We start from the raw sequence: 27,942 nt of genomic DNA, 5'->3' as shown, positions 1-27,942 counted from the left end.
ACCAGAGTGTTGATTCACAGCTAACGTTGATTCTTCTAGTACAAAAGTTTTGTTACAGAGCCTGCTAGTTTGCTGTAGTTATAACCTGCTTCAGGAGGACTGGAACTTTGTTCTCAAGATCATATTACACAAAACAGCAGTGTGTGATGGAGCACCACTGTGTTTATGAAGTCACATACATTCCCATGGCAGGAGATTGCCTCTGTTCTAGTAGGGCATGGCATGAAAGCTTAAACTACATGTTAAGCAGAGCTATGAGATTCTCCCCCTCTTCCTTTCTGTTTTTAATCCAAAGCATTCTGAGGCGGTATGCAAGTTACTAAAAGAACAGTGAGGGCAGAGTAGCTGCTTAATTCCCTTCTGGTAATTTTTCTCCAAACTGCTTTTTCATGCGCAGGGGGACACAGGAGTCCCCTTATCTACTCTGTATCTTAGAAACCAAACATCTGAACTGGGAAAATGAGTGAAGGGGGAACTTCTAAGATTCAGCGTGCCCTAGACAGCTTCTTTGGGTTTTGTTTTTTTGAAAAACACCCACAATACTCTTTATGTCTCTGATACAGTCAACTTGTTGAAAGGAATACCAATTGGTTGACTCATTGTCTAGATTATCCCCTACCTTGCTATTGTGTGCTTTATTCGCCTGTCTTTTAAAAGGTCAGGATTCATCCCCACCTTTCCCTTCAAAGATTTGCCTTGATGTGCATTTCCACTATTTATATTTTTTACCTCAGGGTGGCACCACAGCTCCTTTGTTCTGAAACATGCCTTCCTTGAGGCTGTGAGTTATTCGCTGTGGTTCAAAGGGCAGCCAAAAAAGCCTGAGCAAGTGTAACTAAATCAGACGGGCATGAAGAAAGATGGTGAGCAAAATGTGATATGTGAGTGACTCTCTCACCCTTCCCAACCATTCTCAATAATTAGAGCAAACGCATGGCGGATAATGAATGGAGGGAAAAGTGCGAAGGTGAACTAAAAATGTTCAGAAATTAATTGTGTATTTCACAAGGAAGAAACATGTATCCTTGATTAATTATACAACTATATATTGTGTATATATGGTTTGCAACAATGATGAAGGATATAAAGTATACCATGACAGAGGGGAAGGGTGGGATGGGGGTGGAATTACCTGTGTGTTGATTATATTTTCATGCTCTCAGGGGAATAATGCAATGATGGGAAGACTGGTCATTTTCCGTAGCAGTAATAATAATAATTTCTATATGCTTCATATTTTAAAGAAAAATCTCTCATAAGCTACATAAAACATCAAATAAAACAATCCAGAATAAAACATTATTGAAGAAAGTATTATAGCAAAAAAAGGTGGGTTTGGCTTTTGCTGCTGAACTCCCCAAGGGACTGAGTCCCCAAAGTCCAGATGGATGGATGGATGGATGGAGGCAAGATCCATGGAGCAAAGCAGATCTTTATTTTTCTGTTGCAACAGAGTTCACTTCTCTCCTTGTAAGGAGTTGGAGAGACCCTGAATAATGGTGCACAAGGCCCCATAAAGAATTTTGAAATTGCCCACCCTGTAGCCCAAGACCACCCACCAAAACATTATACATACATCACAGAAGGAGGCGGTCTCCGGCAGAAATTTGAAAGTGTTGCTTCTCTCCTGTCTGCCAGGATACCTGATAATGCCTTACTTGATTGCATTTTCTGGGTAGCCTGGCCATTCCTTTGAGATGGTAAATATTTTAGTTACTGAATCTCTTACACACATTGATAGTTTGCTCAGCTTAACATATACTTGCCAGATTGCATTTGCAGGGAGGTATAAGCCCCTACAGTCCAATGACAATTGGAAAGCTTTTCCCATTTCCTTCCTCCTTGAAGAGAAATATTTGAGGTCAATTTGGGAGAGTCAAAATGGCTTCAGGATTGCTATCCTGTATTATTTTAGACATGTGGTTTATATACTTATGTATGTGTGTTTGCCTTGTACACTTATGAACATTTATTCGGTATTTGAGACCTTGGGATTCTTATAACAAAAGTAACACATTCAGTATATATCCAAAGCAAAATAAAGGCCTGGAAGAAGAGACATGCTTTTTCCTGGCGCCTAAAGACATGTAATGAAGGGGCCAGGTGAGTTGCCCTGGGGAGATCATTCCACAAATGGGGAGCCACTGCAGAAAAGAACCGTTCTCTGGACCTCTTGCAGAGGAGGCATACGAAGAAGGACCTTCATGATTCAAATTAACTAAAGCTTTATAAGTCAAAACCAGCACTTTGAATTGGGCCTAGAAACTAAGTGTCAGCCAGTGAAGTCAGGACAGGATTGGCATTATATGCTCAAACTGTTATGTACTGAAGTTCTCACCCTGGGCCAGCAGGGGGATACTGTAGATAGTTATGCAAATGAAGGATCGAAAGTGACGTTCAGTGATTGGATAGTTTGTATGCAAATGAAGGATCAAAAGTGACATTCAGTGATTGGCTAGTTACAGAAAATGGTTACTGTTGCATTCTAGTGGAGCTCTATATAAGCAGGCTGACTGAGCTCCTCAGTTCAGTTCTGTTCCAGCTTACAAATAAAGAGCTGCTTTGGAAGAATCGCTGTGTCATCTGATATGTTCGCCCACAACTTAACACAAACCACCTTGCCCCAACCTGGCCTGGAGAGAGAGAGAGATTGTAAAGACCACAGCAACTCCCCCTTCTTGACTCTCAAGCCTGACCTGACACTGCACTGAATACCCAGGTGGGCACAGCTGAGTAAGATGTCTCTATCCTTCCTCTCCCATCCAGGTCTCAGTGATACAGATCAGATCAGCCTCCTCATCCACAATCAGATCATGGATGAGGGAGGTTTTAGTCAGAGCCACACCCATATAACTTATATATAAAAAATACCCTAAGGGATTGCTTACAAACTATCAAACGCTTGAACTATTGTCAAGCTGAGGCCTGCCAAAGGTGCTGTTTGCTTAAACTGGGTGATCCTTTTCTGTCTCGTGTTTTCCTGACCTTAGTGAATGCTGTTATCTGTGGTTGCACATTTACAGCAACTGATTGTCATTATGTTGTAACATTACCAGTATATTCTCCTATGATTGCATCTCAAGCAGAGATGTCAGAGAGTTCTAATGCACACAGAGACAACAATAATTATTATAGCCTTTGTGGAGACTATAACAGGTTGGATATTTAATATTTGATGCCTTTTACTTTGAATTTTTTTGACCTTTTTTTTTCAACCAACACAGACAAACACAAATGCAGAGAAAAAGAGAATTCCCTGTTTTACTTCTTCTGAAACATAATTCTGGAGGAAGCACCTTCTCCTGTTCATCCTGCAGCAAGGCTTAGAGAGGGTGAGAGATGCCACCATATTCAGAAGGTAGGCTTATGACAGAGAAGATCAGGGCCTTTTCCATGATAGCACTCTATTTAGGGAAAGATGGCTTTAGAGGACCTGGCTAGACCAGATCTTTCAGGAAAGCCATTAAAAGCCTCATTTCATAAGGTGTCTGCTGTGTTTTGTTCCATGTCTGTATGTATGTGTTTTTTATTTTAAGATTTTAATAACATTTTAAGATCTGTTTGCCTTGAAGTTTAGTGTTTTAAGTTGAATTGCTTTGCTTTGGCTGAATGATAGTGTCATTAAAAAACCCAACCGAAATGCATGCACGAATAAAATCCTCAGATTAGTCTTTGATGTCAACCAACATGGCTTTCTTGACATACATATTACAGGAAAGATGAATTTGAAGAAGTGAATGAAACATGGATGACTGAAAAGTGTCTATTGATTTATAAGGTGATCCATAGTGCTGTCCTCCGGAAAAACTACCAGTGGTGCTTCGAAAATGAAAACTGTACTGTCAACAACATCAAAACATGGCAAGATCCTTTGATGCAGAGGTGCCAGGAGTAAGCTGTGTTGTGTTCTCTATGTGGGAGGCTGGTAATACTGATGATCAAATTCCATCTATTTTGAGAGAAAAATGGCTTTCTCCCAAGATTTCTTCCATGTGCTATGCTAGCTGATACAGAAAGTCATAATAAAATGCAACAAATTTGTATTTTAGCAATGAACCAGGTATCTCATTAACAAAAATTTACTGCCTTATTAATTCTCATCAAAATGCCAATTACAGATATTGCATTTAAAGTGCTACAGCTATGTTTTTCTGGAGACTTTTAAAAGATGGGAGTTTTACAGTCTAAATTTGTATTGTGAACAGCTGGAATGTGTCTGGAGACGGAGAACATGGGCATTTGCCTAATTATTTTTTTAAAGCTGCGTTTTTCTCTCTCCAACAGAGTAACAATTTAAGGAACTGCACATATTGAATTGCTAATGCTTTAGCATAGTAACAGCTAGGCAACCATGGTGGAAATATTCTGCTTCATATACAGCACACTGATGAATTATTAGAAAAAGAAAGTAATTCACTTTGTTAAATTAGAAGTGTTGCCAGAGGCACTATGAATGTTAACAGCCATGTAATCATGCAAAATATTTGGATTTTATCAATAGGAAACACTATGCAGATGCAATAAGTATGAAACATAATCTAAGAATGATGCATTGGAGAGAAAATATGTCTTTCTCTTTGGTTGTACTTGTAATATTCTATAATAGAGTTTCCCGCCAGGAATGTAAATTGGTGGAAGGTGAATTTTCAATGAAACTGAAGGGTGAAGCCTTTTGTCCTTGGCGAATGAGAATATTTTGGCACAACAGCAAAAAATGGAAAATGTTTCAAAATCATACAAATTATTAATCAGAATTAAAGTGAGATATTTTTACATCCTTTTTTGGTTTCTTGTGTACATCCCTCTGCTAATGAACTTTTTAGGTCAGTCAGTAGAGCATGAGACTTTTAATCTCAGGGTCGTGTGTTTGAGACCCACGTTGGGCAAAAGATTCCTGCATTGCAGGGGCCTGGCTTAGATAACCATTGAGATCCCTTCCAATTCTACAATTCTATGATTGCAATGGAGTATTTCAGTCATTTTTTATGTACCTGGTTGTTCCTGTCCTTGAGTTGATATAAATTCATTGACATGATCAGATGAAGGTGATCTTCCAAACCATAACATTCTGTCTCATGTTGAAAAAGAATGCTGAACTATGGTTGTTGTATTTTGAAGAAGCTAGAGGTTCCTACCTACTTTGTTCAGTCCAGGGAAGAATGGCACCAAGTTCATGTCAGGATCACCAAAAGGAGAAGAAGAAGAAAAAGAAAAGAAAAGAAAAGAAGAAGAAGAAGAAGAAGAAGAAGAAGAAGAAGAAGAAGAAGAATATCAATATTGATGGAAGAAGTCCATCAATATGCAGATGATACCCAGCTCTACCTCTCTTTTAAATTGGAACCAGTGAAGGCAGTGAAGGTCCTGTGTGAGTGCCTGGAGGCAGTTGGAGGATGGATGGCGGCTAATGGATTGAGGTTGAATCCTGACAAGACAGAAGTACTGTACTTGGGGGACAGGGGGCGGACTGGTGTGGAGGGCTCCCTGGTCCTGAATGGGGTAACTGTGCCCCTGAAGGACCAGGTGCATAGCCTGGGAGTCATTTTGGACTCACAGCTGTCCATAGAGGGGCAGGTCAATTCTGTATCCAGGGCAGCTGTCTACCAGTTCCATCTGGTACACAGGCTGAGACCCTACTTGCCCGCGGACTGTCTCACCAGAGTGGTATGTGCTCTAGTTATCTCCCACTTGGACTACTGCAATGCGCTCTACGTGGGACTACCTTTGAAGGTGACTCGGAAACTACAACTAATCCAGAATGCGGCAGCTAAGACTGGTGACTGGGAGTGGCTGCCAAGACCATATAACACCAGTCCTGAAAGACCTACATTGGCTCTTAGTACGCTTCTGAGCACAATTCAAAGTGTTGGTGTTGACCTTTAAAGCCCTAAATGGCCTCGGCCCAGTATACTTGAAGGAGCGTCTCCATCCCCATTGTTCTGCCCAGACACTGAGGTCCAGTGCCAAGGGCCTTCTGGCAGTTCCCTCACTGCGAGAAGCAAAGCTACAGGGAACCAGGCAGAGGGCCTTCTTGGTAGTGGCACCCACCCTGTGGAGCACCCTCCCATCAGATATCAAAGAGATAAACAATTATCTGACATCTGAAGGCAGCCCTATTCAGGGAAGTTTTTAATGTGTGACATTTTAATGTATTTTTAATCTTTGTTGGAAGTTGCCCAGAGTGGCTGGGGAAACCCAACCAGATGGGCGGGGTACAAATAATAAATTTATTATTATTATTATTATTATTATTATTATTATTATTATTATTATTATTAGAAACCAACTAGAAAATGACATTACATCTTAAAAATTGATTTGGGAATGTTCATAAAATTCAGGACTGTGTATACTGGAAATTCCCTGCCATTGTGCTCTACTTTGGAATTTTCATTGGTGGCATCCAATCTGTATTAGCCTTTAGAAAAAAAGGCCTCTCTCTTCAAACTGCCTCCCATAATAATCATTCACCCTGCCTTGAATGCCAGTGACTGCTCTACCTGTTTGAACATCTTCTCAGAAAGCCAGAGCTGTTGCCCAGGCTAAATTGGCGATTAACCTTGATCATTTTCTCAAGCTGACCCTTTTTGTTACTGTGCCAGTATCCCAGAGGATAACAAGGCAGAAGTAAGACTGATAGATGCCAAAATAAGGAAACTTTCCTCATATATTTGGAGAAACCTTAACAATGTGAAAGGACAGAGCTGAATAAGGAGTTCTGTCATTTATATATCCCTATGCACACACATCTCCTCACTCTCTCTAATGCACACATCAGTCTGCCTCCAGGCACGTTGCCACCAAGTTCACTACCTTTCAACAGGAAACATTATTCTTAGAAGAATTGTCAGACGTTTAAAAGGTGAACAGGAAACACCTGTTGCTTTTTTTGCCTGTCGTGAAGCCCATAAAAGCAGTTCGCCCCAAGGGAATACAAATATGCAACTTCTGGGCTGGAGCCACGGCAAGGAAAGAGAGGTACAGAGGGCTGTATATGTGGGAGCTTTGTTTAGATCTCCTGATGAATTTAATAACTGCGATCTCTCTCTCTCTCTCTCTCTCTCTCTCTCTCTCTCTCTCTGTGTGTGTGTGTGTGTGTGTGTGTTTGCTGCCCACGGCCATCTGGAGAGGGGCAGGGAGGATATAGAAAGCTGCCTGTTGTCACCATTGCTTACAGCAGGCCAGGACATGCCCTTGGTTTTGTTGTGGTTTTTTTTCATGATGAAACCAACATGGCAACCATGGCTATGTGAATGGGCTATTATTGCCAAGTTAAGTATGTTTAGGATTAATGTTAGGAAGAAAAAAAGGGACAACAGACACAGAAATGTTTTTAATGAAGAATTATTCCATTGGATTTTCTTGTTGTGGGGAATAGTTTTGATAAACGTCTTTGCTTTTTGCCGTACAGCTTTTGACCTCCAGAGCCACGTGAGAGGGCTAAAAATTATGGAGGATCCATAGTCACAAAATGGCAGCAGGTGGAGTTGGAGCATGGCCACTCAATGGCACAGTTAGTTGGCAGTTACTGACATATTTTTTAATTGATATCTAAACCCCCCCCCCTTTGAAATCATTGAATTCTTTGCCACAGAACTTCCATCCCCCACCAAAATACCCTCCATCTCCCAGTCACTTTCACTCAGTTCCACCTTCTTTTCCTTCTACCCCCTGCATGGCTACACACACACACAGGTTCTCCAGTTCCCACACCATTGCCTGACGCTTGGTTGTTCTTTTGAAGTGGAGGCCTTTTGAAGTGGAGACCAGGCAGGAAGTGTGGAGTGCGACACTAAGGTCCACCTGAAAATGGGCAAAGGCAGTCCTTTACCCACCATCTGAAAAAGCACAGCTGTACAACACAGTCTAAATCAGCAAGGGCCCCATTTATCCTTGGCCAGCTCTCCAGGGGCTACTAGTCAGTGGTGAGTACATGGCTGCCCCTCTCCCATGCACACTTTTGCACACACACACACAGGACACACAGCCCCTTCTCACCTGATGTGTGCAGGTCAGCCATGGAGAGTGGCCCCATTCATCAAACAATCTATCTGACAGCCAATAAAGGAGTGATTTGTATCCCCCTCAGATACCTGTCTGCCTACCTCTGGTCCAGGGTCTTTAAGGGGTGGAAGAGAAAATTTTATGGGGGACCAAATTAGGCCACCTGGGCTGGGGGTTAGTGACCCCAGTCTAAGTCATTAGAATCCAAATAGAAGGCTTGAAATCTAACCCCAGGATCTGTAATAGCTCAGTTGGTTACAGCACGGTGTTGATACTGTCCAAGGTTGCAGACTTGATCCCTGCATGGGACAGCTGCATATTGCTGCATTGCAGGGGGTTGATCCTCGGGATCCCTTACAACTCTACAGTTCTATATTCTGTTATCTCAACTCCATATAACTCTAGTTAATTGTGTTAGGTCATTGAACCATATATTTGACACAACCCCCCCCCCCCCCCGGCTGTCCAGGGAAAGAAAGATAGGGCACCACTCTTTAGCAAACCGTGATATTTTCAGAGAAGGTGTATGTGTGCCACCTTTTAAATTCCCAAATTATTTGGGCTATATAATGAAAGCAGCAGCCCAGCCCTTTATGACTTTTCTCATGTAATTAAATGCAACAACATTTCAGAGAAGGAAGTCTGACTATGGCACATTAGTGTAGAAAGTATGGAAACCTCTGGCCCAAAGGGGAATGAATACACACACACACACACACACACACACACAAACACACGCACGAGATGTATGCTTAGGAGTACTGTAATTTTCTTGTCATCATTATAGCAACTGAGCTAGAAATGAACAGACTACCAGTGGAAATTTGCCCAATCAGAAAAAGTCCATGGCTTTAATAGATGTCAACAAGTTTGAAGGAAGCTGTGGGAGGGAAAATGTTAAAGGTGCCTCAGATTGCCAATTTCCCCTATAATCAACTACTTGAAAAGTGCATAAGAGGAATAGTCTGTACCACATCCATTGACCTGTCACCTTTTATTCCTCATTAGCACTTAATACCAGTTCTGGATATATCACAGAAATGTTTGCACAATTAAGTAATAAGCATTTTTATAGCACTTACAAGTGTTCAAACTGCTTTCCATACATTATCTAGTTGTAATCCTCACTACAACCCTGTGATGAGAGCCATCATCATCATTATTATTAGTATCATCATCACCCATATTGCAGATGGGGAGACTGAGGCCACATATGCACATAACATTTAAAGCAGTATCATACCACTTTAAATAATCATGGCTACCCCCAAACTGTACAATATTACAGTCTCCAAAGTTGCTCACAAAGTGTATATAAAATAGCAACATCAAAATAAAGGTCAACAACATACTCATAAAAGCAACAGAACAAAAGAAGGAGGTAAGATCAGAATAACAGGTTCTTCATTAAAAGTCCTGGTAGATAAGGTTTAGATCTGATTCCTAATTCATGGTAATGTTGGTGCCTCCTGAACTATTCTGGGGACAGCATTCCATTAGTCGTGCTACCACTAAGGAGGCCTTCTCTCAAATCTCTCACTTTTGAAAGCAGGAGCACCAAGAGAAGGGCCTCTGTTGCCTATCATAAATTTAAGGGAGCTTCATTGGGAATCATTTATCTTTATCAAATTCCATGCTGTGATTAGGTCTGAATGGTTCTTATGCACAGTGTAATCTGCAAATGGGGAAAATAATCTTAATGCCAATCTTAATTACCAAACAAACATTGCATTCAAACGAAATTTAATTTCATGGCAGGAATTGAGTGGATGGGTATGCTGAGTGTCAAACACCATGGATATGAAAACTAAAGTTTCATGGATATGAAAACGAAATAATCTATGCTCTCCTTCCTTTGGGATCAATATAATTACCATCAGTGAGAATCTTTACTGCACCAGATATAAAGCTTGCATCTGTATTGGAATATTTTAAAGATGTTTTAATGGTTTAACCCTGTGTGTGTTTGCCGCCCTGACTCCTTTAAGGGAAAGGGTGGGATATCCATTTTAATTTCAGTAACAATAATAGACTTGTATCATGGAAGTACAGAGATTCTGTTTTGCAAATGTCAGGTACATGAAGTACTTGCTTTGAACAAAGTATCCTACATGGCTACTACTCCAATCTGTAATGGAAATGGAAGGCAGCCAAATCTCTGTGTTTAACGTCCTAGGTGAGAGAATAAGAGAGGCAGGATATAAAAGATGAATGCAATGAACAAGCCTTGGAAATAATTCCTCACAGTGTGTCTTTGTGTACTGTTAGACTAAATGGAGAGTGTCTAATTGCAAATTATTTCCCATCCTGCATTCTATTCTTTCATTCACCTTCCTTCATTTATACCACTGAGGTTTTTTAAATTTGTTGAGGACACTCAAATACTAGTGCTGTTAATAGCCTGCTTGGGTTGACATCTAAGCAAACTGATAGCCTAAAATGCAATTATTTCCTAGCAAATTGATACCTGTTTGCTGTTTGCTTTTTCTCGATCAGGCATTAAAATTAGAAGCAGAGGGCCTGCAGAGGATCTTGTGTGTGAATACATTTTTTGGTGACATGAGAAACAGCCATGAGAGAACATCTTCCTCATAAGTATTATGCTCTTTGGGGGAGAGGGGCAGACAGATGCTCGAGGTAGATATGATGGGAAAGCAGTTGTAAACAACTAAAGGATGTCTCAGCTCACACCACACCCTTCAAACATCTGCAGTGCTGCAGTTGTAAAGTGAGGAAGCACTTAAAGAACACTGCACCAGCAGAAGCAGCTGGACTTTTGAGCACCAGGAATGTACTCAAAGACAGTCAGAGCTACACTAGACCTTATTTTAACTAGTTGGTTTTTTTTTAACATTACTAATTGGGGGGCAGTTTTCATTTCAACCACAGTATGCAGGGAGGTATGGTATAACCCTTTCCTTCTTGACTATTATACCAACAAAAATGCCTTGTGCAGAATTAGAAAAGAATTATTTATACCAGTACAGGGTTACATATGCTTCAGGTTACATACGCTTTAGGTTACACACTCCTCTAACCCAGAAATAGTGCTTCAGGTTAAGAACTTTGCTTCAGGATAAGAACAGAAATCGGGCTCTGGCAGCGTGGCAGCAGCGGGAGGCCCCATTAGCTAAAGTGGTGCTTCACATTAAGAACAGTTTCAGATTAAGAACGGACCTCTGGAATGAATTAAGTACTTAACCCAAGGTACCACTGTACTATTTTTCTAGATAAAGAGGTGCTAGAACTCACAATGAACACATTCCTTGTTCTCTTAGAATGGCAATGGCTCCCACCTGAGAGGCGCTGGAACTGAGTTCTGGCTGAAAAAAATCCCTGGTTTATACTGACGTCTTGTGTGATATTTACATGCCTAAGACCCCCTTTTAAGGCCTGTTGTGTGTCATGTGAATAAAAATATCTGAGGTAATCTCAAACCCTCCAAGTGTCCCTGATTGAGAGTAGCTGCCCCAGTTTCTGATTTGATCCTAGAATGTCCCTCTTTCCCTATTTTCAACAGAGAAATATTGAAGGGTATGGTAGAATGTCCCTGTTTTCAATGGAGAAATGTTGGGGGGTCTGGAGTTATCTGACCCTGGAGCCGTCTGAAGGCAATACTAAAAAGGGAAGGTTTAATGTTTTATTATGTTTTTATATATGTTGAAAGCCTCCCAGAGTGGCTGGGGCAACCCAGTAAGATGTGTGGGGTACAAGTACTAAAATTATCATTATGGAATGGGACGTCCCTATTTTCATTGGAGAAATGTTGAGGGGTATGTAATCTACAACATGTACTGTATGGAAATACTGAGAGAAAAAACTCCTCCTAACTCGGTTTTTGAAATTCAAATGTGTTTTCAGCATGCAGCAGTTGCTGGAAATTGGCACAGTTGTATAGTTTGGGTCACTGGAAACAAAATGACTAGGCTGTGCTCAGCTGAGGAGATAACATAAACAGGGTTGTGGGGGGTTAGTGCCACCCACCGAAATAGCATCACATGTGTGAGAGACTGCTAATAATACTAATAATAATAATACCCCTGATGTTGGGAAAGATGGAGGGCACAAGGAGAAGGGGATGACAGAGGACGAGATGGTTGGACAGTGTTCTCGAAGCTACCAGCATGAGTCTGACCAAACTGCGGGAGGCAGTGGAAGACAGGAGTGCCTGGCGTGCTCTGGTCCATGGGGTCACGAAGAGTCGGAAACGACTAAACAACAACAAATAATACCCCATCCATCTGGCTGGGGTTCCCCAGCCACTCTGGGCAGTTTACAGCTGTCAGAGCTGCTTCCAGATCCTAGCTCACAGAGGATCACGCTAGCCAGCGATCATTAAATAAAAGTCTTTATTGAGTTACAGTTTCCATTCTCAAGCTGCTGCGTGCAACTCTACGTCTCATGGTTAGATCGGCGAAGCTCCATCTGAGTCTCCGCCCCTTGTACACCAACTTAATATCCTAGCCTTGCTCCACCTTTTCCGCCTGACTGTTCTTCTCTGGGTCCCTCTGCCCCCCGGGGTCTCTTCCTTCCGGGATTCCTCTGACGCTGACCCCCCTGACTCTTCTCCCTCCTTTCGGCGGGCTTTAGGACCTGGCTCCCTTTCCGGGCTGCCTACTGCGCCACCTTCCTGTGCATTTGAACTTGGCACGCGCGCCCAACCTTCCACCTTCCGTCTGACCGTTTCTTCGCTCCCCGATGGAGGTGTGGCCACTCCTGACTCGTGCCCTCCCCCCTGTTGTGAGCTGCCAGCGCTTGATCCCTGGCGCCCTTCCTCTTCCCTGCTCTCTGGCGGTGACGCTGGTCCTGATTTCCAACTGCTCCCCTCTGAGTCCCCTCTGGCTCTATCTTCCTGGGGTGTCCCCCTAGGCTCCCCCCTTGCCCTGGCCACTGGTGCTCCTTTCTGTGAATCTTCTGATTCACTGGAAAGACTCGGAGATCTCGGGTCGTCGTCATCACTCATCTTTTCTTCTGCCTCCTCTCCCTCGCTCTCTGTTTCCTCCCTTGCCCTTGCCTCTGCTCCTGAACCCCTGACATCCATCCCCCCCTCGAAGCCCCCTCTTCCCCCCTCCCCTCCTTCCGGTGCGGGATCTGGGTGCTGCCGTGTCAGGGGGACGAATGTCGGATACAGTTCGCTTCCCGTGGCGGGCCGCCATCCGAAGTCTTCCGGTTCTTCCTCCCTGCTCTCGTTGACGACGGTCACCTCCGCTTCCATCTCTGTGCCGCCGTGCTCGAAACCCGGGTCGTCCCCGAAAACGTCCATGTCCGTCTCTCCCTCGTTGCCTTCTGGAGACGTTGCTCGTCCTGGACCCTCCAGCCACCTTCTGCGGAACTGCTCCTCTGGTCGATCATCCCACCAATACGAGGGTTCTGAAGCAGATCCCGAGGGTGACCCCTCTGGGGAACGGGCGTCTCGTGTCGGTTCCTCGTCCGAGTCGAACCCCCGGAACGTGCTGGCTGAAAGCGTGGGCGTGAAAAGCCAGTCGTCGAAAAAGTCTGCTGGCATTGGCCTATGTGGGAAGAGGGCATGAAACTCTTCTTTGAGCAGAGGTTCGTCTAAAGCGTAGCCCGGCACCCAGCTGTTGGCACTGGCCGGGGTGCCCTCCTTGGCGAGAAGGTATTCTACCCCCTCTTCCCCCCATCTGGAGTCCAAAATCTCCGTGACTTCGTTGATGCGCTCCTCCTGTGCCACTCCCCCTTGCCCGGTTCTCTCTCGGAGCGGACCCGGTGCCGTTCCTGGTTCCTGAAACCTGTGAGGTGCCTTGTAGGGAGTGAGCACCGATCTGTGGAACACCGGATGCATTCTGGAACCCTCCGGAAGAGCCAGCCTGAAAGCCACCGGGTTGACCTGTTCGTCGACTTGGTAGGGCCCCAGTTGTTTATGCCCTAGTTTCTTCTTCGCCAACGACCTGGCCGGCACTGCGTGGGCTGCTAACCAGACCCAGTCTCCCACATGGATCTCCTCGCCAACCCTTCTGTGTTTGTCCGCTTGTACCTTGTATGCGTGTTTAGCCAGCTCCAGGTGCCGCCGCAGCTGATCGTGGACCTCCTGCAACTCCGACGCGAACGCATCTGCTGTCTGCGGCTCCCCCTCCCCCATTCTTTCCAGTCCCGGGAAGGTTCTAGGGTGCCTCCCGTTGTTGGCGAAGAACGGCGTGACCCCCGTGGACACGTGCTTCGTGTTGTTGTAGGCGAACTCAGCGAGAGGCAGGTAATCCACCCACGTCGCAGGCTGTTGATTCGCATAACATCTCAGGTACTGCTGCATGATGGCATTGACCCGCTCCGCTTGCCCGTTGGTCTGCGGGTGTCTAGCCGACGCCAGGTTGATCTTGACGTTCAGGAAGCCCATCAGCCTCTGCCAGAAGTTTGAGATGAACTGTCGCCCTCGGTCGGACAGAATAGACCGCGGCAGACCGTGAACCTTGAACACGTGGTCTATGAACAGTTTGGCGGTTTGTTCCGCCGTGGCCACCTTCGCACACGGAATGAAATGTGCCATCTTGGAGAACAAATCCACCACCACCAGCACAGCCGTCTTGCCCCTCGAGCTGGGCAGATCCGTGACAAAGTCCAGGGCCACTCTCTCCCATGGCTCGAACGGAGTTTGCAGCGGTTCCAGCAGTCCGGCCGGCGGTCTGTGCACTGGTTTGGCCCTCTGGCAGGTGTCACACCTCGCCACGTAGTCCGCGACTTCCCCTCTCATTCCGGGCCACCAGAAGTCTCTGGCTACTAATTCCACCGTCTTCTCCTTGCCAAAGTGCCCGGCAGTGGGCGCGTCGTGCAGCTGCTGCAGTACCTTGGCGCGAAGTTCGTCTCCCGGCACGTAGATGGCCCCTTTACGGATGAGCAAACCATCTCGCAGCTGGAACTCGTCGGTCGCTGCCGTGCCCCTGTGCACCTCTGCCATCTTGGCTTGCGCGAAGGAGTCATCCTGCAACGCTCGTCGCACCGCATCCAGGTCAACTGTTGCCGCCGCGCACGCCCACACTGTCGGTGCGAAGATGTGCATGGCGGCCGCTGGCGTTGCCTCCTCCAGATACTGTGGCTTACGGGAGAGAGCATCCGCCATGATGTTGGTGTCCCCCGGGACATACTCTATTCGGAAGTCGAAATTCGCAAAGAACTCAGCCCAACGTATCTGCCTCTGGTTCAGGAACTGTGCCGTGCGCCAGTGCTCTAGATTCTTGTGGTCCGTGCAGACCTGCACCGTGTGCTTGGCGCCGATCAGGAAGTGCCTCCACGCTTTGAACGCTGCATGAATGGCCAGCAACTCCCTGTCCCAGATGGTGTAGTTCTGTTCGGACTTGCTGAGCTTCCTTGAGTAAAACGCTCCCGGCCTCCAAACCCCCTGCGGATCTTTCTGCAGCAGGACTGCTCCCACGGCTCTGTCCGAAGCGTCTGTCTCCACCCTCATCGGCCTGCTGGGGTTGACATGAAGCAGCTGCTCTTCCGACGCGAAGAGACGCTTGAGTGCCTGAAAGGACTGCTCCGCCTGCTCTGTCCAGATGAACTTCTTTTTCTTGGAGCTGAGCGTGTCCGTGATGGCCGCTGTCTGCATCGCAAAGCCTTTGATAAACTTGCGATAGAAGTTCGCGAAGCCGACAAACCGTTGGACCTCCTTCCGGTTGCGTGGGCTTTTCCAATCCAACACTGCTCGGACCTTGGCGCTGTCCATGGCGAGCCCTTTATCAGACAACTTGTAGCCCAGGAAATCCACCTCGGTCACGTCGAATTGGCACTTCTCCAGCTTGGCGTAAAGCCTATGTTGCTGTAGCCTGCTCAGCACTTCCTTGACGTGTCTGTCATGCTCCTGCTGCGATTCCAAAAAGATCAGGATGTCATCCAAGAAACAGACGCACGTCTTGTAGAGGAGCCCCGCCAACACGTGATGCATGAAAGCTTGAAAAACGTGGGAGCCATTTTGCAATCCAAAAGGCATAACTCTATATTCGTAGGTGCCCAGGGGCGTGAACATGGCTGTCTTCCACTCATCTCCCTCCCGCATGCGAATGAGGTTGTATGCCCCTCGCAGGTCCAACTTGGTGAACACTCTGCCCTTCCGTACCTTTGCGAGGAGGTCGTCGATTCGGGGCATGGGGAAGTCCGATGGCTTGGTCACACTGTTCAAGATGCGAAAGTCCACTACAAGTCTTTTTTGGGGCGTGTCCCGCTTCTTAACAAAGAATACCGGACTGCCCCCCGCTGCCTTGGACTCTCGGATGAAACTGCGCTCCAAATTATGATCTATGAACTCTTTGAGTTCCTGCAGTTCGTCCTCAGACATGGAATACAGCTTCCCTTTGGGCAGCGCCGCCCCCGGCAGCAGGTCAATTTTGCAGTCATATGGTCTGTGGGGGGGTAGCCTGTCTGCCTCTTCTCGCAGAAAACCTCCAAAAATTCTGCGTACTTGTGGGGAACCGCTTGCAGCGTGCCTAGCTGCAGCTGTGATTCCTCTTCCCCTCCTTCCTGCCTGGGCACGATGCAGTGTTCAGCGCAAAAGGAAGAGCCGAAGGTCAGCTGCCTCTGGTACCAAGCCAGCGTCGGGCTGTGCTTGTCCAGCCAACTCATGCCCAATACAATGGGCGTGTCCGATAGTTGAGTGACATTGAAGCTGATGATTTCCCTGTGATTCCCAAGTCGCATCACCATTGGTGGCGTCTGCTTCACCACTTGCCCCCCTAGCAGCTCCCTGCCATCCACCGTGACAACCTGCAGGGGCAGCGTGGCAGGCAGCAACTGTATAGCGTGCCGGTCGACAAAGTCCTGCCCTATAAAGTCCGCATTGCTTCCGGAGTCAATGGTGATTGGCACGTCCATGGTGATTCCATTGGGCAGCTGGAGCGACGCGGTGAGCTTCACTACCGGTTTGGGCGGGAGGGGGTCCATGGGCTGTAAAATCTCTGGGGACTGCTTCACTGACACGTCTGGTTGGGCCCCAGTGCCTCTTCCTCCAACCAGACTCCTTCGTTTCCCTGCTGTGGTTGTCCTTGCTGCGTTGCTGCAGTTACCATTGCTGAGGCTGCAGTGTGCTTGTGGAGCCTCTGGGGACACTCTTTCGCCATATGCTGTGGATCATCGCAGATGTAACACTTCCTGTTCCCTCTAGGAGGCTTCGCTTTCACTGCTGCCGGTGCTAGGGCTCTGGCTGCTGACTGAGCCCTTGCACCTCCAACCTCCATAGGTTCCGCTCCTCCTCCTGGCGGAGGCGTGGATTGCGCACGCGCTGCTTCTCTGGGAAGGAAGGAGGAGCCCCTGGCTGGTTCGCGCCCTCCACGCCCTTCGTCCCTGCTCCACGGACGTCCTTCCAGCCGCACCCCCACCGCCAGCGCCCTCTGAACGATCTCCTGCGTGGTCCGGGGTCTCTCCCCCCTCGCAATTTCATCTTTAACCGAGCCGTGCAATCCCTCCCAAAACAGGTCTCTTACAGGAGCCGAATCTCTGTCCCATTCCAGGGCACTGACCAAAGCGAAAAAGCGGGCATGGTACTGCCTTACGCTGGCCCTCCCTTGCTTCAGTCCATGTATCTCCTGCCGAGCAAGATCCACGTCAATGCTTGATAAAAAGCACCCATCCATCGCTTTAATAAAGGCATCCGCATTTTGGAGCGCCGGATCCTTATCTCTCCACAAATTGCGCAGCCATGCTTTAGCATCTCCATGCAAATGGGACATGATGAATCCCACCTTCTCTTGCTCATCTCTAAAGTCTTTGTTCAGCAGTTGCAGTGCACACATTACATCTGCTCTAAAGTTGGGGTACTGTTGCAAATTCCCATCGAAGTGAGAGACCAGACCGCCTGTTCGTCTCCCCAACCCAATCCCCTCCGGTTTGGGTGTCAGTTGCCCTTGCTTCGTAAGCACTTCCAACCTGACCTGGAGATCCCTGTAGGCGGCAGCTGCGTCCTCCTCTCTCTTCCTGGATGCAAGAGCCTCGGCATTCAGTCGTGTCACTGCTTCTCTGAGTTCCACTATCTGCTGTTCGGCCGTCATGTTGTCTGCCGTTCGTGAGCTCGCTAGTAGGCACCCGCTTTCTCTCCTCTCCGCGAGGACGTAGATGCCCACAATCGAGGGATGGAGCTTACTGTCAGAGCTGCTTCCAGATCCTAGCTCACAGAGGATCACGCTAGCCAGCGATCATTAAATAAAAGTCTTTATTGAGTTACAGTTTCCATTCTCAAGCTGCTGCGTGCAACTCTACGTCTCATGGTTAGATCGGCGAAGCTCCATCTGAGTCTCCGCCCCTTGTACACCAACTTAATATCCTAGCCTTGCTCCACCTTTTCCGCCTGACTGTTCTTCTCTGGGTCCCTCTGCCCCCCGGGGTCTCTTCCTTCCGGGATTCCTCTGACGCTGACGCTGACCCCCCTGACTCTTCTCCCTCCTTTCGGCGGGCTTTAGGACCTGGCTCCCTTTCCGGGCTGCCTACTGCGCCACCTTCCTGTGCATTTGAACTTGGCACGCGCGCCCAACCTTCCACCTTCCGTCTGACCGTTTCTTCGCTCCCCGATGGAGGTGTGGCCACTCCTGACTCGTGCCCTCCCCCCTGTTGTGAGCTGCCAGCGCTTGATCCCTGGCGCCCTTCCTCTTCCCTGCTCTCTGGCGGTGACGCTGGTCCTGATTTCCAACTGCTCCCCTCTGAGTCCCCTCTGGCTCTATCTTCCTGGGGTGTCCCCCTAGGCTCCCCCCTTGCCCTGGCCACTGGTGCTCCTTTCTGTGAATCTTCTGATTCACTGGAAAGACTCGGAGATCTCGGGTCGTCGTCATCACTCATCTTTTCTTCTGCCTCCTCTCCCTCGCTCTCTGTTTCCTCCCTTGCCCTTGCCTCTGCTCCTGAACCCCTGACAACAGCATATATAAAAACATAATAAAACATCAAACATTAAAAACCTCCTGATACAGGGCTGCCTTCAGATATACTCTAAAAGTTGTGAAGTTCTTTATCTCCTTAACATCTGAAGGGAGGGTGCTGCACAGGGAGGGTGCCACGACCGAGAAGATAGTGTTTCTACAGCTCAGTGACTGCAGATGGATAACGGGTTGTTTTTATTTATTGGGTTTTCTGCAGTGAAGAGAAATTTGGATATAAAATGTAAAAGCACGCACGCACACACACACACACACACACACACACCTTAATGATGCTGTGTGGGCATCACAAAAAACTTGCTTGCATGAGCAGCACCAATTCCACCATAAACTCCCATTTGGAATCGCCCTGCAATTTAAAAACACAGGAACAGAAACTTTAAATTGGCCTTTATATGTACAGAGCCTCTGTTCAATGGATTACAAGCCAATTTAATGCCATGCTCTGCTGAATGTCATAGTTGGTACTCTACCTGACAACTGAACCAAGGTGTTATGACAGCTCTTCCTAGTTTGAAAGACTTGATCTTTTAGCTTTTTTTGACCATTGCTTCATTATTGTTCTTGTGGGATATAAATTGCTTTTATCTTCAAGTTACAGTAATTGAAGAACAAAGGAAGCCAAGACTTAATTTGCAAAGTGCATTTAGAATCACACTTCAAACAGGTTGAAAAGTGTACTGTATATGGGGTAGGTGTAAGTCATTATCTCTTTTCAGGAGGAAAAAAAAGAAAAAGCATATGCCCCCCCCCCATACAAAGCTACCTAACTTTCTCTTGTCAACTTCTATTTTGCTTCTTTGGTTTCCCCCTCAAAATTAACCCTTTGCTTCTTGTGTGGTTCTTTGAACTGTTTTAAATGATCTACAGCTGCCAAGTGGGTAATGAGATGATACTGCACAGGTGCATGGTGAATAACAGGGTGGAAAGAAGATACTGTACCTGTGTGAGCTTTTATGAAAAACTGGGGGGGGGGCAGGGCAGGGATCCTAACCATTGTTATTTTTCTACTCCAAATATAGCATGTTAAGAAAAAAACCATCTTACTATTGTCAGAGTAGCATTATTCAACATTTGGAACTGGTTTAATGAAGTTTGTGTTTAGAAAGATCTATTATTTATAGAGGCAAGAGAAGTAACAAATGCTATGGGGCCTTTTCAAGCTATTTGTTTATAACATTGTGTGTGTGGGGAGCCTCTTATCTGTTGTGAATTTGTTGCTGGTCTGCAGAGGTTGTCTTTGCAAGACCAAAAGTTAAATAGTAAGGACAAGTTTTCTTTTCTACTCATTTCTTCACTGCAGCTTTTTGTCCTGGGCAAATTCCACAGTGGATCATTTGCTATTGTGATCTGTGCAGGAATGTTACACACCAGGTACTTAGGTGCTGTGGAGGTATTGCTCTTAAACATGGACTCCTTTCCATCTGATTGTATCACTGTGATTCTAAAGAACTGAGGCTGCAATACCGTACTTATTTTCCTGACAGTAAATCCCTTGGAATTCAGAAGGGCCTTCACCTAAGCAAACTCTGCAAGGATTTCAACCTCAGTATTGAACTCTGTTTCCCATTACACTCTCTCAATATCCATTTCTGCAGCACAGACAAATGTCTGTGTTGTATTACTGTCCTAACCACCAAAATCCCAAGTAAAAAATGTTCCAACTTTTTAGAAAACTTTTTTTCGTCAATACAGTATGTTTATTCTCACAAAATGATAAGATTCTTTAAAAAAAATTAAAATGGCATATACTGGCTGTTGAAAAGAAATACAGAATGGCTGGGGTTCTGCATTGCAGGACTTCTAATCATGAAAATGCAACTAGTTAATGCTGGTTAAATTGGGGAGAGGTGCTGAATTTAGCTCCTCATTCTCAAACAACTGATCACTGTAACTTTAACATTTTTTTAAAAGGACTCTGTGCTATTAAGCCCAAAAGTTCTGCATTGCAGGGCTTGTAATATTTTGGGAGAAGAGGAGGGGCTTGTGCATAGGCAAGAGAAATACCCAGTGAAGGAAACTGAGAAACAGGTGACTGTATGGCTGACTGTACCAGTGGTCCTGGACTAACCCTCTGAGAAAAAACACGAAAGGAGGACCAGGAAGGATGGCTTGAAGCAAAAGATGGCAGGGCTCCTATACCTTCCAACCATCCAATTTTTAATATCTTTATTTTTAATTTATTCATCAAATTTGCATACTGCCCTTCATCTGTAGATCTCAGGGTACTGGGCATATCTTTAGGAAAGTCCATATCTCCCAGGCCTTTGGCTAATTATAACCTTTTATTTATTAATTTATTATTAATTTGTTAAAATTGTGTACTGCCCTTCATCTGTAGATCTCAGGGCAGTTCACAACATAAAAATACAAGATAAAAAGACAAAAAAACCCTAATAAAAACAATAACAAAATAATAACCCCCTCCCACAAACACATTTAAAAGGGTGTAGGACAGCCTTGGGTCACCATCTGTTTTTGGACTACAACTCCAATCATCCCTAGCGAGCAGGACCAGTGGTCAGGGATGATGGGAATTGTAGTTCCAAAACAGCTGGAGACCCAAGGTTGGGATACCCTGGTGTATGATGTTAATCAGCCAAAGGCCTGGCTGAACACGGTGGAAGACACATGGCAAGGCATGTAAAGGAGCCAGAGCACTTGGAGGCTTGTGTGACGAGATCAGCTGCAGTGGTCCTGCACCTTTTTAATTTTAATTTTACCGTAATTGTGGTGCTGGGAGTTTTAGCAGGCGCAGCTTTCCTCAAACTGGCATGCGATGCTGCTCCTGCTGAAGTTATTATTTCTATATAACTATTACAGGCCTAGGAAAGTACCTCGATTCACTATAAAACCAAGGCAACACCGGAGATGTGGGGGAAGCGTGAGACATAAGGGGTGTTCCGTTGTAAACGCACGTGCTCATCTTTCTGTCAGGCCACCTAAACGTGCATGCAGTTATTTATGGAGACCTTGAGGGTACATGTGTGTTATGTACTAAGCTTAGATCCTAGAACAATAGGCAAGTAGGATCCTAGAATGCAACAACTGATTGGCTTGCAGGAAAAGACCAATCAGGCTCCAGGAGGAAGTTAATCAGCCTATTAGGCTGGTAGGATCCTAGAATGCAACAACTGATTGGCCTGCAGGAAAAGACCAGTCAGACTCCAGGAGGGAAGCAGAATCAGCCAATCAGATGGGACTCATTGTGTAAATAATGTATATAAAAGCCTGAGGTTTGGGGGGGCAATTCAATCAGTGTTTTACAAGCTGAAATAAAGAGCATAAAATCGCTACAGGACTCTGAGTATATTTCAATGAGAGAGAACTGGAGGTTCAAGACACTTCTTTCTCTGCCTGTTCTTCCCTTGTCTTGTTCTGAGTATCTGTTCATGGCACAGATGTAGGCCATACCTTCTCAGGCCAGGGGCAGCTTGATGATTTCTTTGGAAAAGGCCTCTGCTCAGTGACATAAAGACCTTTGCTAATGAGCTTGCCTGGGACACAGCAGGGGAGTCTGATTAGGCCGGGTGAGCCTGGCAGCTGTGTACTTAGCCTCTTACAGACCAGGCAGGCTTCTGCTGCTGCCAGTATAATGAAGCTCTCTTCAGGAGCTGGAGACAATCCCAACTACAATCTTCGGTGGTTTTTCAGCCGTACGCAGCTCCCAGCTTAGAGCTCTTTCATGTGCTGCCAGGCTTGATGCGAATTCACCTGCTGTTGGAAGGCAACACAGAGGAGTATCGGGAGGACAGCTGTGTTCATGGAGAAGCTGGAAAGCCGTGCAGAGATACTAACATCAGACCTTCCTTCAAGAGCAAGAAACCACTTGACCCTCCAGCCATTCTCACAGGTGAGGCTTACCTTAAATGAGATTGCAGTGTCAATGTGAGCTTTCAGTTAGTAAGGTTGCACATTCAGTGCTCCTGCTTAGGTGCTCAGCAAACGCAGGATTTGGGTACAGCTTAGAAAATAAAGTTAAGTTTGAGGGCCTAGATCTGAAACACGATGCCTGCCTCCCCACACAGCTTAAAATCCTGTTTAGGCTGGGTTTATCCCAAGCGTGTTGGCTTACACACAAGGAGATTGTGTGTAATACGACTAATTTAGCTCCCATTTTGTATCTTGCATTGACAACATTCACATGTGGTACAAAATAAAGTGAGAGAAACTCAGAAGCCAACTTTTCAGTATTTAAACAGTCTTCATTTTAAGTTAAAAACAAAGGGGATATCAAAGGTCAAATACCAAATCAATTATGAATTAGAGTGTGGGAATTCTATCCAGTATATGTGTTATCTGCAACCATACAAGAAAGCTTGTTGAAGTACAGTGGTACCTCAGGTTACATACGCTTCAGGTTACAGACTTTGCTAACCCAGAAATAGTGCTTCAGGTTAAGAACTTTGCTTCAGGATGAGAACAGAAATCATGCTCCGGCGGCGCGGCAGCAGCAGGAGGCCCCATTAGCTAAAGTGGTGCTTCAGGTTAAGAACAGTTTCAGGTTAAGAACAGACCTCTGGAACAAATTAAATACTTAACCTGAGGTACCACTGTACCTTCATACGTTGTATTTAATTTTTCCTTTTACTCTAACTTTGTATTCTGCCTTTCTACATTACTTCACACAAGGTGGTTTACAAACTGAACAAACAACATAATGTACGACAAAGATTACACACCATATAACAATCTGATCCAATACGAAAAAGTCATGATAAAAATGTAACTTTAGAATAAACAACTTATATTGAATAAAGTAATATCTGATAATCTATTAGAATATAATAGTACACAATAAAATTAAATATCAGCAAATAATTAAACGAATTCATTAGCAATTACAATAAATAATTACTAAACTTAATAAATATAGCAGCAAGTCACAATGCATGAAATTCCACATACATAAAAAATCATGTAAAAGGATCAAATTGAGAAACAAAGACACACAACATATATATCCCTGAACTCCTCTTCTCTCTTCCCAGCTGCTTTTGCTGTTTTTAAAGTCATGGTCTGGAAAAGGCTCATAGAGCTGAAGGCAGCAGGAGGCAAGGCAGGTGTTAAAAACCATTGCCTGAGGGATCTTGGGGAAGTTTATCTAAATAATAGATTTGTCTAAACTAAAGCAAAAAGAAGGGGCACTCTTGCATTGTTTAGTTTCGGGAGATATGTAATGCAAGTTGTGATACTGGACTCAATGTATTTAACACTTTTGTGACTGGTGCCAAACTCATAACGGGATTCAATTATTATAAATCAAAGGGTAGATTCCATCATGCACGTCTGTCACTTTGAGAGGAATCCAGTGCTGCGCTTTTTCAATCATTCCATCAGCACAAGCATTTCAGAGCCAATTTGGGCAGTGTGGAGGGAGCAGAGGGTAGAAAGTCCTGCACTAGCGGGACTCATTGTGTTGGTTCCTGCTAGTGCACCTGCTTAGTTGAATCCTTCCCTTTGTCAAGTGAGGAATGAAGCTGAACCATCAGATTATGAATCACAGCTGGAGATTCACATTGCCTAAAATCAGCGGCGTAGCGTGGGTTATCAGCACCCGGGGCAAGGCAAGTAATTTGTGCCCCCTAACCCGGGGCAAGGCAAATAATTTGCGCCCCCTAACCCGGGGCAAGGCAAGTACAGTAATTTACTCTCCCAAGCGGCAGCAGCAGCGAGGCTTCTCTTTCCCCCGCGCTCTCCTGGAGCTGCCTCTTTTCTTTCCTTTTTTCCCTTTCTCCAAGGCTTTTCGCTTTCTCTCCTTAATTGATTCCTCCTCCACACCGCATCGTTTCCTAGCTGCTTCCCCCCCCCTTCCCCTCTCTCTCCTCCTCGCTCTGCTTGCCTTGCCCTGCACCGGCAGCAGCAGGCGCAGCCAGACCCCCGCCAGCCAGCCCGCCCGCCCGCCCACCCGGCTTCCTCTCCTTTTTTTGCCCGCGGCAGAAGGCTTTGCTCTCCCCCTTCCGTGACCTCCTCGCCAAGCCGAGCGAGCGCGGGCTCCCTAACCCGTGGATTTTAGTAGGGGCAGAGAGCTGCTAGTGCGAGCGCGCCCCCCGCCCATGTTGCGCCCGGTGCGGCCGGCCCCCCTGGCACCCCCCACGCTACGCCACTGCCTAAAATACAGGGGGTTTTAGTGGCTACGGTTCATGTAATGGGCTTACAGGCACCACGTGCTTAGCAATGAAATATTGATAGTTCAAGTGAGGCTCACGCATATGTGTATCAGTTATAGATAAGCAGAACAGGGAAGTCAGATAACTCAGTTGGTCAGAGTGTGGTGCTCATAATGCCAAGGTTTGAAGTTCAATCCCCGCATGGGGCAGCTACATATTCCTGCATTGCAGGGAATTGGACCAGATGACCCTCAACTCCACAATTCTGTGATTCTATGACTTTACACCATAACCTTGCTCATTTTGTACAACGTGCTACTTGTCTTCTAACTCACCACCCTCCCTTACCTTTCACCTTTCTTTTAGCTTCTAATCCAGACATCCCCAACCTTCGGCCCTCCAGATGTTTGGGGACTACAGTTCCCATCATCCCTGACCACTGGTCCTGTTAGCTAGGGATCATGGGAATTGTAGACCAAAACATCTGGAGGGCCGCAGGTTGGGGGTGCTTGTTGTAATCCTTGTCATGGGCATTTCTTTCACTTCCTATACATAAATGTGAGATACAGCAAAAATCAAAAAGGTAGTAGTGGAGGCAATTAGTTGGCTCACAGATCAAGCTGTAAAAAATACCTCTGCACTAATATTTAACACTGTACAGGCAGCATGATGATGGTGGATTAAGGCTGCAATGAGATGTATGCTAGTATGTGCCTAGGTTGTTGGATACTTAACAGGTTTTATATACTCAAGTGATGCTTTAAAATTTAAACTTACAAATGTACAAGAAATACTTCAGTTTCCTCTTTTTTTTACTGGGCATGCAATATTTTAACCTTTTAGCCCAGTTACTGTTGGGTAGGGGGTGTGAAAAGAGTGATTAGCAATGATAATAATCATGTTCTGTATGAAGTGATTATGAATGAAAAGGGAGTGAACTACCCTGGACACCAAACAAGCATGTCATTAACTGTTCCTGGAATTTAATGGATGCTTTTCTATTATCAGTAAGTTGAGTAATGAGTATTATTAGTAAGATGGGGAGACTCTGCATCTCTGTGAGTTGTTCCTGCATTGCTGAAGATCTCCTGGATAAAGAAGAAAGCAAATGTGTGCTGTAATCAGGATCCAATCCATGTCTTATTTTTGTCCCTGTGACACAATCGAGCAATCAAATTGTATACCCTCTTACAGCAGATCTGAATTGAACTCAGAAGCTGCAGCTGCTATGCTGTTGACTCAGATTATAAATGAAGATGCTATAGTGACCACTGCTACTTTCACGGGAGGGTGGGGGGCAGGAGAGGAAATGGGGCATAGCATCCTTGTCAAATTTATTTGTTATTTGCCAGGAGATTTGCTTGAGGAATGCAGATGGCTCTCGGTTACCTTCTCAAATGCACCAGTGAAGAGTTATTTGCTAATCAAATATTTGCTAGCAATAGAGAACTTGAAACAAGATTTGTCATTGGGTTTTCAGTGCATTTATTATCTGTTAATGCCTTGTCACTCACACCGCATGACAGTCTGGATATAAATATTTTATTGAGTTATATAGATGGACAAAAGATTTATTCACTGAAATTCACATTCTTCCAGGTCTTCATGACACTGGTAAATACGGAAGACTGTTTCCTGGAGTGTTCATTGGATCTGTGTGTGATTCACAAGGTGAATTTTCTCTTCGGAGCATAAGAAGAACCTGCTGGATCAGGCCAAAGGCTGGTCTAGTCCAGCACTCTGTTTCCACAGTAGCCAGACAGATAACCATCACTTCCTTTAGTAGTGCACTGTATGAAGGTCTCTCTCTCTCTCTCTCTCTCTCTCTCTCTCTGTGTGTGTGTGTGTGTGTGTGTGCGCGCGAGTGCTAACATTCAGCCTTATTGGAAGTCCCTAAGTTCTAGTGTGAGGGAGCCAATCTTTTCTTTACATGCTTTCTCCAAACCATGCATAATTCTACACACTTCCATCTTATACACATTTTCTTTAAACTAAAAAGTTCCAAATGTAACTCATGGGGGAGTTACGGCATCCCCTTGATAATTTTAGTTGCCCCTTTCTGGACCTTTTCCAGCCCTACAATAGTATTTTTAAGGTGAGGTGACTGTACAAGTGTGGTTTCATCATAGGTTTGTATAATAGTGTCATGATATTGGCAGCATATTTTTCCCCCCGAGGAAAGAAAATGACCTGGCTGTGGAAACACTTCAGCCCAGTTGCAGAGGGGAGAGGAGCAGGGGCAGATAGGGGCACCAGTGAAGGGCTTGGTGCGTGTTTGTGTGCCAGTGGGTTGGCAACTCCTAGAGTAGAGGAAGGATTGAGACTGATCCGCATCTATGATGTATCTATCCTGTAATTTCTTATGAAATACTGTGTTTTACCTTAAATTAGCTTGGATTCAAATTGAAAAAAAGAATGACCTAGGTGCATTATAAGCTGTCAATGTGTACACAGAAACAGAAAGTTGAATTCTGGGGTTTCTGTAAGCCAGGCATGGCCAAACTTGACCCTCCAGATGTTTTGGGACTACAACTCCCATCATCCCTAGCTATCAGGGCCAGTGGTCAGGGATGGTGGGAATTGTAGTCCCCAAACATCTGGAGGGTGAAGTTTGGCCATGCCTGCTGTAAGCTAATGGCAATTTGGGGTGCTGGGCATCTCCTTGGAGATCCAATGGTGGCACTGGATTTGACATTTTGAAGTGTCAATCTGTGCTTTCACATTTATCCTTAACCTGTATATTTGTAAATAGATTCAGATATTACAAAATGATCTCTTTCCTAAAGAAACAAAACCTGGATAAGCACTGTGCCTCTGAAATCTCAGTGTATGTCATAAATAGTACATTGCCAGTGATGGGAGAGTGATGAGGAACAGAGCACAAATCATTGGAAATATGAAAATTAATTCAAAGTTTGGATTAAAACATTACAGTGGATAAAAAAGCAGACATTGGCTACCAC

The 27,942-nt window shown here is 45.5% G+C and overlaps 2 long non-coding RNA genes across 2 annotated transcripts in view; both read left to right on the top strand.

Annotated features, from left to right (window-relative positions):
* The first annotated feature begins 253 nt into the window (after positions 1–253).
* On the top strand, positions 254–3,915 carry LOC308467784. The gene is made up of 4 exons (XR_013981286.1): positions 254–363; positions 735–881; positions 3,225–3,358; positions 3,715–3,915. It is a non-coding gene; the product is annotated as an uncharacterized lncRNA (long non-coding RNA).
* A 17,946-nt stretch (positions 3,916–21,861) lies between these two features.
* The window catches only part of LOC308467814, a 72,022-nt gene continuing 65,941 nt past the window's right edge, over positions 21,862–27,942 (top strand). Inside the window, exon 1 of the long non-coding RNA XR_013981308.1 lies at positions 21,862–22,722. This is a non-coding gene — a long non-coding RNA (uncharacterized lncRNA). The remainder of the gene's footprint in view (positions 22,723–27,942) is intronic.

Source organism: Podarcis pityusensis (assembly GCF_964106645.2).
Source record: "Podarcis pityusensis genome assembly, chromosome: 2".
NCBI lineage: Eukaryota > Metazoa > Chordata > Lepidosauria > Squamata > Lacertidae > Podarcis > Podarcis pityusensis.
The sequence above is the reverse complement of the archived record's forward strand: the minus strand, read 5'-3'. Positions and strand labels throughout refer to the sequence as shown.